The following is a 14,028-nucleotide window of genomic DNA, read 5'->3' on the forward strand; positions in this document are numbered from 1 at the left end:
GATCAGCCTATGGCTGTTTACAAAACATGAACAGGGTGGCCCATTTTTAGGTCTAAATCTCGATTTTTTTTCTGCTCGCGCTTCGCGCTCGCATCAATTGTTGAATTATATAGCTATCCTGTTCACGATTACAAAAATTGATTAAAATTTTCCATTCTTTCTTTAGAAATTTTCAGCTCGCGCTTTTACGGTCGCATTTTTTTATTGTTGAAATATGTAACGCCATCATGGCTAAGTGCAAGTAGTCCGTAACAGGTACCTTTTCAACAGGTACGTATATAAAAATTTTCTGCTCGCGCTATGCGCTCGCATGACTAATACTCATCCTTTTCATGATTTACAAAACATGAATAGAGTGTCTCGTTCAGTAAATATTAAAGGACTAAATCTCGAAATTTTCCGCTCGCGCTTCGCGATCGCATCAATTGTATACTTATATACCTATTCTGCTTGAGTTACAAAAAGTGCATAGAATTTCCATTCTTTAGGTGAAAATGTCAAAAAAAATCAGCTCGCGCTCGCATTATTTGATTGTTAAATGCTAACTGCACGCAGTCTTTAACAGGTATCTTTTCCATCAGTTCATTTTGCTCGCGCTTTGCGTTCGTAGTAATTATTAAGTTGCATACATATTTTTTTCAGGATAACAAACATTGCCCAGAATGTCCAAATTTTAAGAAAAAATACATGAAAATTTCCAAAATATTAGCTCGCGCTTCGCGCTCGCATCTTATAATTAAGGATTATGATATTATATATGAATTTATAAGAATAAAGCTTAGAAGTGACTGATGAGGACTACCCCTTCAAAGAAACAAACACAAATCATCTTCGAGCTGCCGATCGGGGAAAATATGGCTGAAACAAATTTCCGCCCCCCCCCCCCCTATTGGCGAAGGCTGGATCCGCCCCTGTGTCCCCCCTACCTTTTGGGAGAGATTTCCGCCCCTGCATTGAACCACACAATTTTATATCAATTTCATTAGAGTTTATTTTCTTATTTGTAAATATCATCAGTTAGTTTTAGAAACATTGAGGGATAACTTGTTCAAGTATAACCAATCGGTAACCTTCTGTAATTCCTCATTAAATTCTGTTTGTAAAAAAAAAAAAAATTGTTTGTTATATTTTCTATCCTTTCTTGTATTTATTCTTAATTCCTATTTTGTAACACCGAGGAACGGTTTCATACATGCGAATACAACGGTAGTGCAATGTTGTAAGCGATCGGTCTTGCAACAGTCTTATGGCCTATGTATTATCACACCCAGTCGCAAGACTGATCTCCATAGGTCGCTAGCACATGTGCAGTCACATGTGCAAGTGTTGTACGACATCCAGTCAACTAAATGCGACTACTTAGTTGTGTCACCTCTCGCATCAAGTCGTAAAACGTTGAACAACACTCGCACGATGATCGTCCGACCGATGGTACGATCTGATGCGAGTGAATCGATCGTATTTGATAGCGTTTGTATTTAGACATGTTCAAAGTTCAGATGCGACCGGTCACGACCACCTCGAGTTCGTGCGACCCCCGGGTGCGACCGTCTACAACGACTGCAAGTGCTCGCAAGACACCAAGAGATCGATCGTGCAACAACAAGAAAAAATTGTTGCAGGCGGTCGTAAACTGGTCGTACGTCAATTGTGAAAGGGGCTTAATTCACTCATCGGAGGGAGTAATGAAATTCATTAGATTAAGAGGGAGTCTTACTTGATGTAGAGTGAATTTAACCATTGAACGAGTGAAATTTGTTTGAAGGGTTTTTCAGAATATCCAAATTTTTCTGCTCGCGCTTCGCGCCTGCATTATTAATGTAGGAAGATGACCAATTACCCATCATTTTCATGATTAACAAAACATGAATAGAGTGTTACGTTTTGAGACCCGAATCTCATTTTTCCGCTCGCGCTTCGCGCTCGCATTCATTGTTTTATAGTTATATACCTATCCCGTTCAAAAATACAAAAGTGCTCAGAATGGCAACTTTTTAGGTCGCATTATTTAATTGTTGAAATAAGTATCGTCTATATGGCTAACTGCAAACAATCCTTAACAAATAACAGGCCCCTTTGCGATCAGGCCAGAAAGTATATTAAGAAGTTGTGCTCGTGCTGCACACTGTAAAAAATGAAGTGCTAATTTAGCACTTACACTTACAGTGCTTGTATAGTGACTGCACTACGAGTGCAGATTTTCTAGTTCAAATTTAAATTAGAAAATTAGTATAGTGCAGTCACTATACAAGCACTGTAAGTGCTAAATTAGCTCTTCATTTTTTACAGTGCACAAGCATTGCACAGAATGTTCCAATTTTCAGGACAAAATAAATGAAAGTTCCCAAAATTTTAGCTCGCGCCTCGCAATATCTAAATAGGGCTTATGAGATTATTACATATTTATGTTGTTTTATATGAATAAAGCTACGAAGTGACTGTTAGGACTACCCCTTCAAAGAAACAAACAAAAATCATCTTTGAGCGGTCGATCGGGGAAAATGTGGATGAAATCCCCCCCCCCCCTTTGGCGAAAGCTGGATCCGCCCCTGGTCCGGACCTTATTCTTAGTCATTTGACCCTGAATGGAGTGTGGCAATAACGGAACGTAACGTGTTTTCTGAGTCAATCTGGCCAAGATGTTTCAGAATATATATATGAATCTACAACAGGGTATAGTAACCTCAGGGATGTCTGCAAATTACTACTTCAAAAATATTTTTTGTCGGAAAGAATACACCTACCGTTGGAGCTGGTAAACGTCGTCCCGTCTGTACAGGAGAATGTCCCTTCTACATCTTCATCATCACACCCTATCCATACATCAGTGAGAGGTGTTGGCATTGGGTTATCATCAGTGCTAACCAGACCAAGATTGTCTATGTATTCCGTCACAGCATCGTACTCTTCTTGATTAGAAGGAACGAAGAGCTGGGAATTTGCGGCATGACAGACTGTAATCGCATTCGACTTTGGAATCCATGTATTGCTAACGATTCGATAACATCCATTTTTGAATTTCCACCAGCCTTCATTGCATCTGTAGGTAACTTCTGTTAATTCAATGGATAACAAAAAAACGTGAAATTTGAAAGGCGTTATAAAGTTTTGGTATAGGTCTTTGGTAAAACAATTCCACTAACCATAGAAACCACATGTTCATCTTTGTCGAAATATACCCTATACAAAATGCTTAAAAGCAAGAGACAAAACGGGCATTTCCTAAAACAAATATATACAATCTTAAAAGTTGGTCAAAATAAATAATGTGTTCGTAAATAAAGTATTCATGCCAAAAAGATTGAAAAAGATTCACAAAATTGATGTTCAGATTATAAAAGCGTTCCACGATTGCATTGAATTCGACATTTTCGAAATGTTAGACACCAACTATATTTCTGGATTTAACATGATACATGAAACCAGAATAAAAAAATAATTTTACTCACTTTTATCTGCGAACACATCTGATGAACAGAGGAGAAAAAATACGAAAAGTTTAAAACCTCTTAAAGCCATGTTTTCTCTTTCTCTTATGAAAGCATCGTGTTTACAGGTTAGATAGATTTAATCTTAAGATTAAAAATTTAAAAGAAGAGGCTGCAACTTCGGAACAATGACAGATCTAGTTAAGTCTCTTTCTCTCTCTCCAAAAAAAACCGCGTTATTGTCCCAAACCCACACTAATGGAGAATCCGGAGAATCGAGAAAGGGAAAATTAATTTTTTTCATCAGGAGAAATTTTCATTAAATTATTCAGCAATACTCAAACAGCTAATGAAACAAATAATCAAACAGAATATTCGGTGTTGTAAATGCGACTTAACAGGTACAATATTGAATTAGATGCTCATTCATGCGTGGTATTTCCATTTTAATTTGTTGATGAGGTACGTGAATATTTCAGGAGTTGTAAGAGTATATAGAAAGATGGTTTGATCATGTTGATGAGAAACAAAAACTGATATTAATTGATATTTGTCATGAGTATTGTGGCATTTAGTTTTAAATCATCACAAAGAAAATTAATAAAAAACCAATTTTGTTATCATCCCCCTTATTGGAATTTACAAAAAAAATAGTAAAGACAAAAGACTACATCGAATGGATATAGATTAAGTCTTGGAGATCAGTTCGTCAACATTTTGTTGTCCGACACTTTGTCAGATCTGACATTCTTCCTTGGTTTAAATAGTTGAGAAGAGCAGGTGTCTGACTGTTTCTATGGTAACTGTCGGATAAAACATCCGATAAGTCCTTTCATGAAACTCTCTCCTGGACTTCTAAAAACGGTTTCTTATCCATATGATCCTGAATACATCATATTTTTCATGCATATTCTTATAATAATCTACCAGAAAAAAAGAGAATTGAACTATTTTACTGTTACATCATCCAAGCTAGAAATAACTGATATACAGATATCGAAAAAAAAATAGTTTTCCATATCACTTCTGCGTAAATTTGGTCATCTTGACCACTTACCTAATTTGCAAGCTTTCCGAGGTCATGCTCTATATTTCAACTTCTGCTTCATCTGCTTTCCACTATTGTTTTTTATGTATCATTTGGGTTTTTTACGCGGAAGAGTGAAGCGAGGGAGAAAAATATATAGACACACTTCGGGCAAATAAATGAAGTTCGATAATTATATATACATTATTATTCTATAAACTATCCAAATTGTATGCACTGTCATCTGGCTTGCAAATTCTATACAATTTCACAAACTATAATTATTGAATACAAGCGAGCACAGCAAGCGATAAATATGGATAGCTTCAATTCAAAAGAGTGTATAACTTCTTCAACAATCCGGCATTATCAAAAATCAACTCGCTAAAATTTTAATGAATATCCGTTTCTTGATTATGAGGGAGCGCAGCGAGTGAAAGAAATTTCACTTCTCTTGTCTCGTGCATTGAGCGAGCACGTCCAGGGCGAGGAATGAAGGACTCTCACGTAATATAGGCCAAGAGTATTAATTATAGGCCATAATAGGCTTAAGAAGGGAAATTGTAGGTATCAAGCTAATTTTTTCGGGATAGGTCCAGGAATATTATCTAAAATAACATACTAAAAGTCCTCATATATCCTCTTTGGGGGTTTCCCGTAATCCAAGATGGCATCCAAAATGGCCGCCAATCACAGAAAATGGACATAAGTCACTCATTATCCACCCTAGACTTCCAATTTTGATGCATTTCATGGTTTAAAATGGTAAAAAGATCTTTTGACAATGGTTAGAGTGAACATATGCAGATCTGCATACCTGACAATTCAAGATGGCATCCAAAAATGGACTACTGCATATTGTGAACAGTCCCAACATATTTGACCCTTGAAAGCATAGTGATGACAACAGTCATCTCTCTCAGGTGAATTTTGAATATGATATGTCAACTTTTCAGCAACAACAGTCAAGTTAGATTCCATTTTTGAAAGCCATCTTGATTTTTTGGACATAGTAGACCACTGACTGTCCTTGTAACTTTCCCAATGTATTATTTGACGATCTTTATGGTTTAGAAATTAAAAAAATCATATGTCTCAGGCAGAATTTAAATGAACTATGTCCATTTCTGAAGCAACAACAGCCATTTTAGACTCCAATTTTGGAAGCCATCTTGATTTTTTGGACATACTACAACACTGACTGTCCTTGTAACTTTTCCAATGTATTATTTGACTCTTTAAGTCATGGTTGAGACACCAAAATCGTGTTTCCTATCAGCAGCCATTTTAGTTAGACTTCATTTTTAGAAGCCATCTTGGATTTTTGGACACTCTGGACCTCTGCCTGCGTTTATAATTTGTCCTAATGTATTATTTGACCATCTAAACCATGGTCTATGCACAAAATCATATGTCCCAATGTACTACTTCAGTCTACTTGACCCTTAAAACCATTTTTTTAGAAACACAATTAAAGACATGAAGGTAAGTAATAGATGAATTGTGGATTTTTAAGCTTTGACGGCCACTTTGGGACGCCATCTTGGATTTCCAGGTATCCTGGTCTGCTTAATGTTTAATCAACCTGTATCAAAATATCTTTTTACCAATTTAAACCATGATATGCACCAGAATCGGATGTCTATGGTGGATAATGAGTGACTTATATCCATACTCTGTGAATGGCGGTCATTGTGGACGCCATCTTGGACTACCCCCAAGGAGGATTTATGAGGAATTTTAGTATATTATTCTTTTTTTTTTTTTTATTTAAGTTTTTATTGAAATAAATCATAACAATCACAATATTTACAAATGATTAGCATGATGAAAAAAGCATAAAATCATGAAAACATTTCAATAAAAAAGAGGCAGATATAAGATTATAATTATCTAAAAGTTTTCAAGAGGGAGGCGCCGAGATAGAAACAAAAAAGACCGCCCTGAAGAACAGAAGCCAAATAAAACAAGTGGAATGCCTCTGGCCGTCTCACCTGCATCACGCGATTCAATATAGCAGCAGTGCTGATTTTGAAAACTACTATAACTCACACAAGATGTTCAGTGATACTTGGTTACTCTTATTTCCACGTTTTATGAACTAGACCAATACACTTATAGAGATATGATGGCAATTCAACAAATACCCCCAACGTGGCCAAAGTTCTTTGACCTTACATGACCTTTGAACTTGATCATGTGACCTGAAACTCGCACAGGATGTTCAGTGATACTTGATTACTATTATGTCCAAGTTTTATGAACTAGACCAACACACTTTCAAATTTATGGCTGTAATTCAACAAATACCCCAATTTGGCCAAAGTTCATTGACCCTAAATGACCTTTGACCTTGATCATGTGACCTGAAACTTGCACAGGATGTTCAGTAATACTTGATTACTATTATGTCCAAGTTTCATGAATCAGATCCATAAACTTTCAAAGTTATGATGGTAATTCAACAGATACCCCCAATTCGGCCAAAGTTCATTGACCCTAAATGACCTTTGACCTTGGTCATGTGATGTGAAACTCATGCAGGATGTTCAGTGATACTTGATTAACCTTATGTATAAGTTTCATGAACTAGGTCCATATATTTTCTAAGTTATGATGACATTTCAAAAACTTAACCTTAGGTTAAGATTTTGATGTTGATTCCCCCAACATGGTCTAAGTTCATTGACCCTAAATGACCTTTGACCTTGGTCATGTGACATGAAACTCAGGCAGGATGTTCAGTAATACTTGATTAACCTTATGGCCAAGTTTCATGAACTAGGTCCATATACTTTCTAAGTTATGCTGTCATTTCAAAAACTTAACCTCAGGTTAAGATTTGGTGTTGACGCCGCCGCCGCCGTCGCCGCCGCCGTCGCCGCCGCCGCCGCCGTCGCCGTCGCCGCCGCCGTCGGAAAAGCGGCGCCTATAGTCTCACTCTGCTATGCAGGTGAGACAAAAATCGGACTAGAATGAGGTCAGGCAGCTGAAGGTCCCCCGCCACAATTCTCTCTCTCTCTCCCTCCCTCCCCCCCCCCCCTCTCACTCTCCCTTCACTCGTACACACGCACATTAAAACCTTATCCCCGTACAAACACAAATATCATTGCCCCCCCCCCCCCCTCCTGCATACGACACACACACACACGCTCACATAAAGAAAAGGGGAGGAAACCCTCAGCCACGTGGCTCCATCCAATCCAAGATCCTGCCAAATATGGACCATCAACACTTTGCAAGTTCGAGAAAAAGGTCAGGAGGTCAAACATTCTCCAGAATGCGCTTGCATAAATTAAGTCTCGGAGGTCGCCCTTGAAAGTACATACATATGTGTGCATATAGTATACGGACGAATCAAGCAATACATTCTTACATTGTACTATGCATTGAAAGATAACAGTTCAAAGATAAACATGGTTTTCTTCATATAAAAATAATGTACAAACAATAATCACTATATCATATTATACAGTGGCAGTATGAATTTTAACTTAGAGATTATTAGGTAAGGGGAACAATATAGGTGTCGAAAATCTGTAAAAAACGAGAAAAAGATAATTTAGATATCAGAATCGTGGGTCACAGGAATAAATACAGAGGTTGGCATGGACAATTCTACAAGAAACTTCTGTAATGTAGAGGAAATAGTGCAGCATGGTCACTAGCTGTAAAGTATACATGCAATAATGATACACACCCTTAAAGGTCAAAACGCCATTTCTTAAAATGACTATGCAGTCTATTTTTCTTTTTAGCTAAAAGATATTCAATTTCTTTTTGTTTTTTAACCACTGATTTAAATGAAATAAAATTTGGAAGAATATTTCTAAACTTGCAGGAATAAATGTGATATTTCAAAAGTAAAAATAGATATGAAAGAAATCTGTCAGTGCTTATGCCAAAAAGCATTTCAAAGTTAGTTACAGACAAGTTCGATTTCAATTTCTGTGAGATAACAGTGATAAGGTCATGCCAAATAGGAGTAATCTTTTCACATTCACAGAATATATGGATTAAGGTTTCCTCCTTCTTTCCACAGAAATAGCAGTCAGGAGAATCTTTCCTCTTGATCTTAAATAGGAAACTGTTGACTGCAATAGTTTTATGAAAAATTTTAAAATAAAAAGACCTTAATTTAGTGTCAATAGTACAAAAGAAATTAGTGTAATGAATCTTCTCCCAGCTAATATCAACAGGTAACAATAAATTATCATTCCAATATGCATATTTCTTGATTGGAACATGGGGGCTAAGTAGGATGTAGTAAACACTCTTAGGAACTTTTTTGTAATGTAACAAATTAAACACAATAGTATCATGAACACCAATAATGTCGACATCAAATTCTACCAACCAGCTCTCTGGGATATTTTTCATCAAAAAATTAAACTTTCTTCTATCTCTCAAGGATATACCAAAATCAAGAACCAATTCTTCGAAAAGTTTATGTCCGGGAAAAGGAGGATTAAACAAATCTGAAATTGTAAGGATGTTTTTATTAAACCAATCTTCATAATAAAAGTAAGGATTTGATTTTGAACGAATTAATTTGTTATACCATAATGACTGACATGCACTTAGTTCTGAGAATTTGTGACCATAAAATTCCTTAGTGGCTTCTTCTCTGTAAAAATACCATGAACGTAAAGAATCAGCCAATTGAATATTGCCAAGAGAGTTCAAAACACACTCTGGTGCATTACATTTCCACAAAAGAGAAACATCTTGATTAAACTTTTCCAAAAAGGTTAACTCAATTTTCTTCCAGGGAGCATCAAAATTTTCATCAAGAAGTTTTTTAACCCAAGTCAATTTCTGGGAAATGGCGAATAATAAGGGATCAATCATTTTAAGACCAGCATTTCTATACTCATTACACATAACTTTTCTCTGCACTCTATCCCTACCTCCACTCCAAATAAACTTGTAAAAAATCTTGTTCAACTCTGTGAAAAAGGAGCGAGGTATTTTTATACAAAGAACTGAGAAAAGATAAATCAATTGTGGCAATACAAGAGTTTTGATAACACAAATTTTGCCTATTAAAGAGAGATTTCTCATCCGCCAACAATTTACAGTATTTTCTATTTTTTTCAATCTCTCTTTGTAATTCAAACAGTACAAGAGACTTAAGTTTAATGAGAAGTGTACACCTAGGCATTTAAATTGAGTAGTTTTCCATGAAACACCCTGGCTAGAATAAGGAAAATTTTGGCATCCTTTTTTAGATCCAATCCAGACCGCCTCTGTTTTACTAAAGTTTATTTTACAACCAGAGTATTTACCAAAATTTGACAAGACATCAAAGAGTTTGGAAAATGAATTATTTGAGCCATCTAGAAAACAAACTGAATCATCTGCAAATAAAGAGATTTTAACTTCAGAATTATTTTGCAAGGGGATACCTTTAATTTGATCGTTTTGACGAATAGAGAGAGCCATTATCTCAATAACCAATAAAAACAAATATGGGGAAATTGGGCAACCCTGAAAAATTCCTCTCCTCATAGAAATACGATTAGTTAAGAAACCATTATTCAAAACATAGCTTTGACGAGAAGAATACAAGGTTTTTATTGAATCAATAAAATTTGTGCCAAAATTAAATTGTTTCAAAGTTTGAAATAGAAAATTATGAGAAACACTATCAAATGCTTTCTCGATATCGAGTAACAAAATAGTTCCAGGGATATCATTAAAATCTGTATATTCAATAATGTCCAAAATAAAACGAATATTATGACCAATATTTCTTCCCTTCATAAAACCAGATTGGGCATCGTGTATAAGGGAGTGTAAAGAACGCTTTAAACGAGTTGCTATACATTTGGCTAGAATTTTGTAATCTGTGGTTAATAATGTGATAGGTCGATAATTCTTTATGAACAAAGGATCTTTATCTTTTTTAGGGAGAAGGGTTATAACTCCATTTCGTTGAGAAGACGACATAACACCATTCTTTAATGAAAATTGGATGGAATCAATTAACATATCGCTTATATCATTCCAAAATACAATGTAAAATTCAACAGGCAGGCCATCTAACCCTGGAGTTTTGTTCATTTTCATTGCTTTAACTGCATTATACAATTCACTTTTGGTAAGAGGTGTTTCCATGAACTTCTTATCATCCTCAGAAAGTTTTGGAACTGAAATATTAGCAAAAATTGCCCCATTAAGATCATCATCATCTACGCCTGAATTATTATCTGGTAATGAATATAACTTGGCATAAAAATCATGTACATGTATACTTTCTAAGATCTTTGTGGAATTAGTGATCAAATTTTCCTCATTATCATTAAGCCTATTTATATTTTTCCTCTGCCAGGATCTGTTTTCCAAATTACAAAAATATTTGCTACTTTTCTCACCGTCTTCTAACCATCTAACTTTAGATCTGATAATCAAACCTTTAGTTTCAAATTCATATATCTTATCCAATTTATCTTCAAGTTCCTCCAATTGTGAGAACAAGGGGTCACCAGCTACATATACATTATTTGATAATTGTATCTTAATTTTATCAATATCAGCCAATAATTTATTTTTTTCTGAATTTCTTTGTTTTTTCATACGGGATGAGTATTCAATACAGACTCCTGTAATGAAACATTTAAAGGTATCCCAGATAATGTTGTTGTTACATTGGGAGTCTTGATGAATAATTTTAAATTCCTTAATTTTATCCTTAACTAAATTAATAAATTCAGTATCAAAGTGTAAATAATGGGTATTGAGTTTCCAATAACCTTTACCTTTCACTGGTTGATTATCATTGAAATCAACAGAAACAATTGAGTGATCTGACTGGATCCCTGGTAAAATCTGCGATTTCTTGCAATTATCCAAAAAGTTATTTGAAACTAAAATAAAATCTAATCTGGATAATACTCTAGGGGACTTTTGATGTCGAGTGTATTTTTTCAAGCCTGGATGAAAAGATCTCCACACATCACATAAGCCATATTCCTCCATTAATACAGAAAGCATTTCACTAGTTTTAATATTTGAATGGTGATCTCTAGAACCCTGATAATCAATGTCGTCAATAACTGTGTTAAAATCACCGCCTACTATTATAAATTCATTATCAAATTTTTCAAGTTCTGCAAACACTCTCAATAAAAAATCTGGGTCATCATTATTTGGTCCATAAACATTTACTAAAGTGATAGGGAGTTCATTTATTATGGAATTTATAATCAAAAATCTCCCATGAGGATCCTTAAAGATAGATTTAATATTTGTATTTAATGAGTTTCTTATAAGAATGGCCACACCTCTACTATTTGATGCAAAACTAGCAAAAAAAGCTATTTCACCCCACTGGGTTTTCCACAAGTGTTCATCATTAATATCACAATGGGTTTCCTGGAGAAATACAATATCAGATTTAAGGGAACGCAAGAAATGAAAAACCTTTTTCCTTTTAACATAATCCTGTAGCCCCCTACAATTAAACGAACTGAGCTTAATAGACATTATTTTTTAAGATACACCCGATTCCAAAACCATCATCACTATAAGGAATACAACATAGCACAAAGAAGAAAAGGTACATGAATGTTATGCAATCTGCCATTACCGAGGACGTTAAAAAATAAGAATAAAAATAAAAAAATAAATAAATACATATTATTAAACATGGAAAAAAATAAAGCAAGGCAAGCACAAGATCGAACAAAGGGCTTCAAATCAAAAACACAGCCCTGTGTATGAGTGCTAATAACCTAGACCGAGATCAAAACAGTACACGTACATAAAGGCACCAAAAGACTGACTAGAGAGTAGACTCAGATGAAGTGATGTCTATCAAATACTAACTATGATCACTGAAGGGCAGTAACAATGGATGAAAGTAAAATACAATTAAAGTAAACAGCCTTGGGGGTGATATTACACTCATGACAACGAAAAGATACAAAATAAAAATCAACACCAGTTAACATCTCTTTCAAAGTTTCTGATGAAGTAAATAAAACAGTCATACAATATGATACACTATAACGTGGTAAGTCAACCAACGATGTTCAACTTTCCATCTCGAGCTCTGAAGCCCACCCTGTCCGGGTAGAGGAAGAAAGGCCTCTTCCCCTCATCTCTCAAGCGCTTGATGAGATCCAACTTGTTTCTCCGCTTTTGCAATACACATTTAGAAAAATCTTCCGATACAAAGATCTTCTTTCCCTTATTCTCCTTCAATTTAGCGATGCATGCCTTACGAACTCGCTCCTTTATGGTATATGATGTGAAGGCCACGTGTATTACCCTTGGGCTTGGATCTGGCTTCTGATCTGGGTATGAGCGCTTTGATGTTGGTGTACGGTGACATCTCTCAAATGTAGACTCTTCTGGAGATAAGCCCACAAATCCATGGAGGAAATTATGCAGTACTTCGATACAGCTTTCTCTAGGGCTTTCCGGCACACCATGAAAAACAAGGTTATTACGACGAGATCTGTTCTCTAAATCGTCTATCTTGGCAATCATGTCTTCTCTCTCTGATTTGAGCTTTTTCACTTCTGCCACTACATCATCAAGTTGAATGGCACACGCAGAGATTTTCTCCTCATTCTCAGACACTTTCAGGTTCATTTCATCTAATCTCTCTAGAAGAAGTAACTCCATGTGCTGCTCCAAACGAGTGAAGCGTGACTCAAATCGATCGATAAAACTACTGAACCAATGTGGAGGTGGGTCAGATTTCATCTCACCAACACTGTGCTTAGCCGTACCGACCAGCATCTCCCCTGCAGACGCCACCGCCGAAACCTCCCCCGGGGCGTTGGCCTGAGTCGCGTCAGAATCTTGCACGATAACTTTCCTTGGGGCCGTCAGTTTGGGGTTATTCTTTTCAGGAGTATCTAATTGTCTTTTAGGTCCCATTTTTACTCAATCACTGCCACAGATCATCAATCGACAGAAAAATACTTTGCTTACCGCCAGAATCTTCTCTTTGTCAGAATTTTGGTGAAAATTTAGATCAGCATTGTCACATGGCTACTGTCTCTTCCCATGGAAAAGGGCGCCCTCCTTAGTATATTATTCTTGGCATTTTCCTGGACTTATCCTGACAAAAATCAGTTTGTTACCAGAAATTACCATGTTAAAACTAATGCTCTTGGCCTAGTGATCATAGTGATAGAAGTGTTTTTTTATCAAACTAAACAATGGCTCTGCATAATTATATTGCATAATCTGCTTTAAAAAAAATCTTTGGTAACCCTAATTATCCTATACATGCACATGTCATGACGCTAGTGAAGAGAGCGCAGCGATTACTCCCAAAATAAAATTAATGTAACTTCGCCATGAAAAGTACACATTTTTTGAAATTTCAGAACCTTTCTTTGTCCCTTATTTGGAAATTTCCAGGAGCTACTACAAATTATACAACCTATCAGTTCTTGATGTGATCAAGAATCCTGAATGTTGCCAAAAAAAAAACGTCAAAGAGTTCCTTTACTGACGTATTCACATGTTTTATACATACCGTCCAAACACCACGATAGCTCAAAGCATGCAATAAGCACGCATGTATAATCTTCTCCGAGGCATAATAAGTGC

The sequence above is a fragment of the Lytechinus pictus genome, chromosome 12 (genome assembly GCF_037042905.1).
Source record: "Lytechinus pictus isolate F3 Inbred chromosome 12, Lp3.0, whole genome shotgun sequence".
NCBI lineage: Eukaryota > Metazoa > Echinodermata > Echinoidea > Temnopleuroida > Toxopneustidae > Lytechinus > Lytechinus pictus.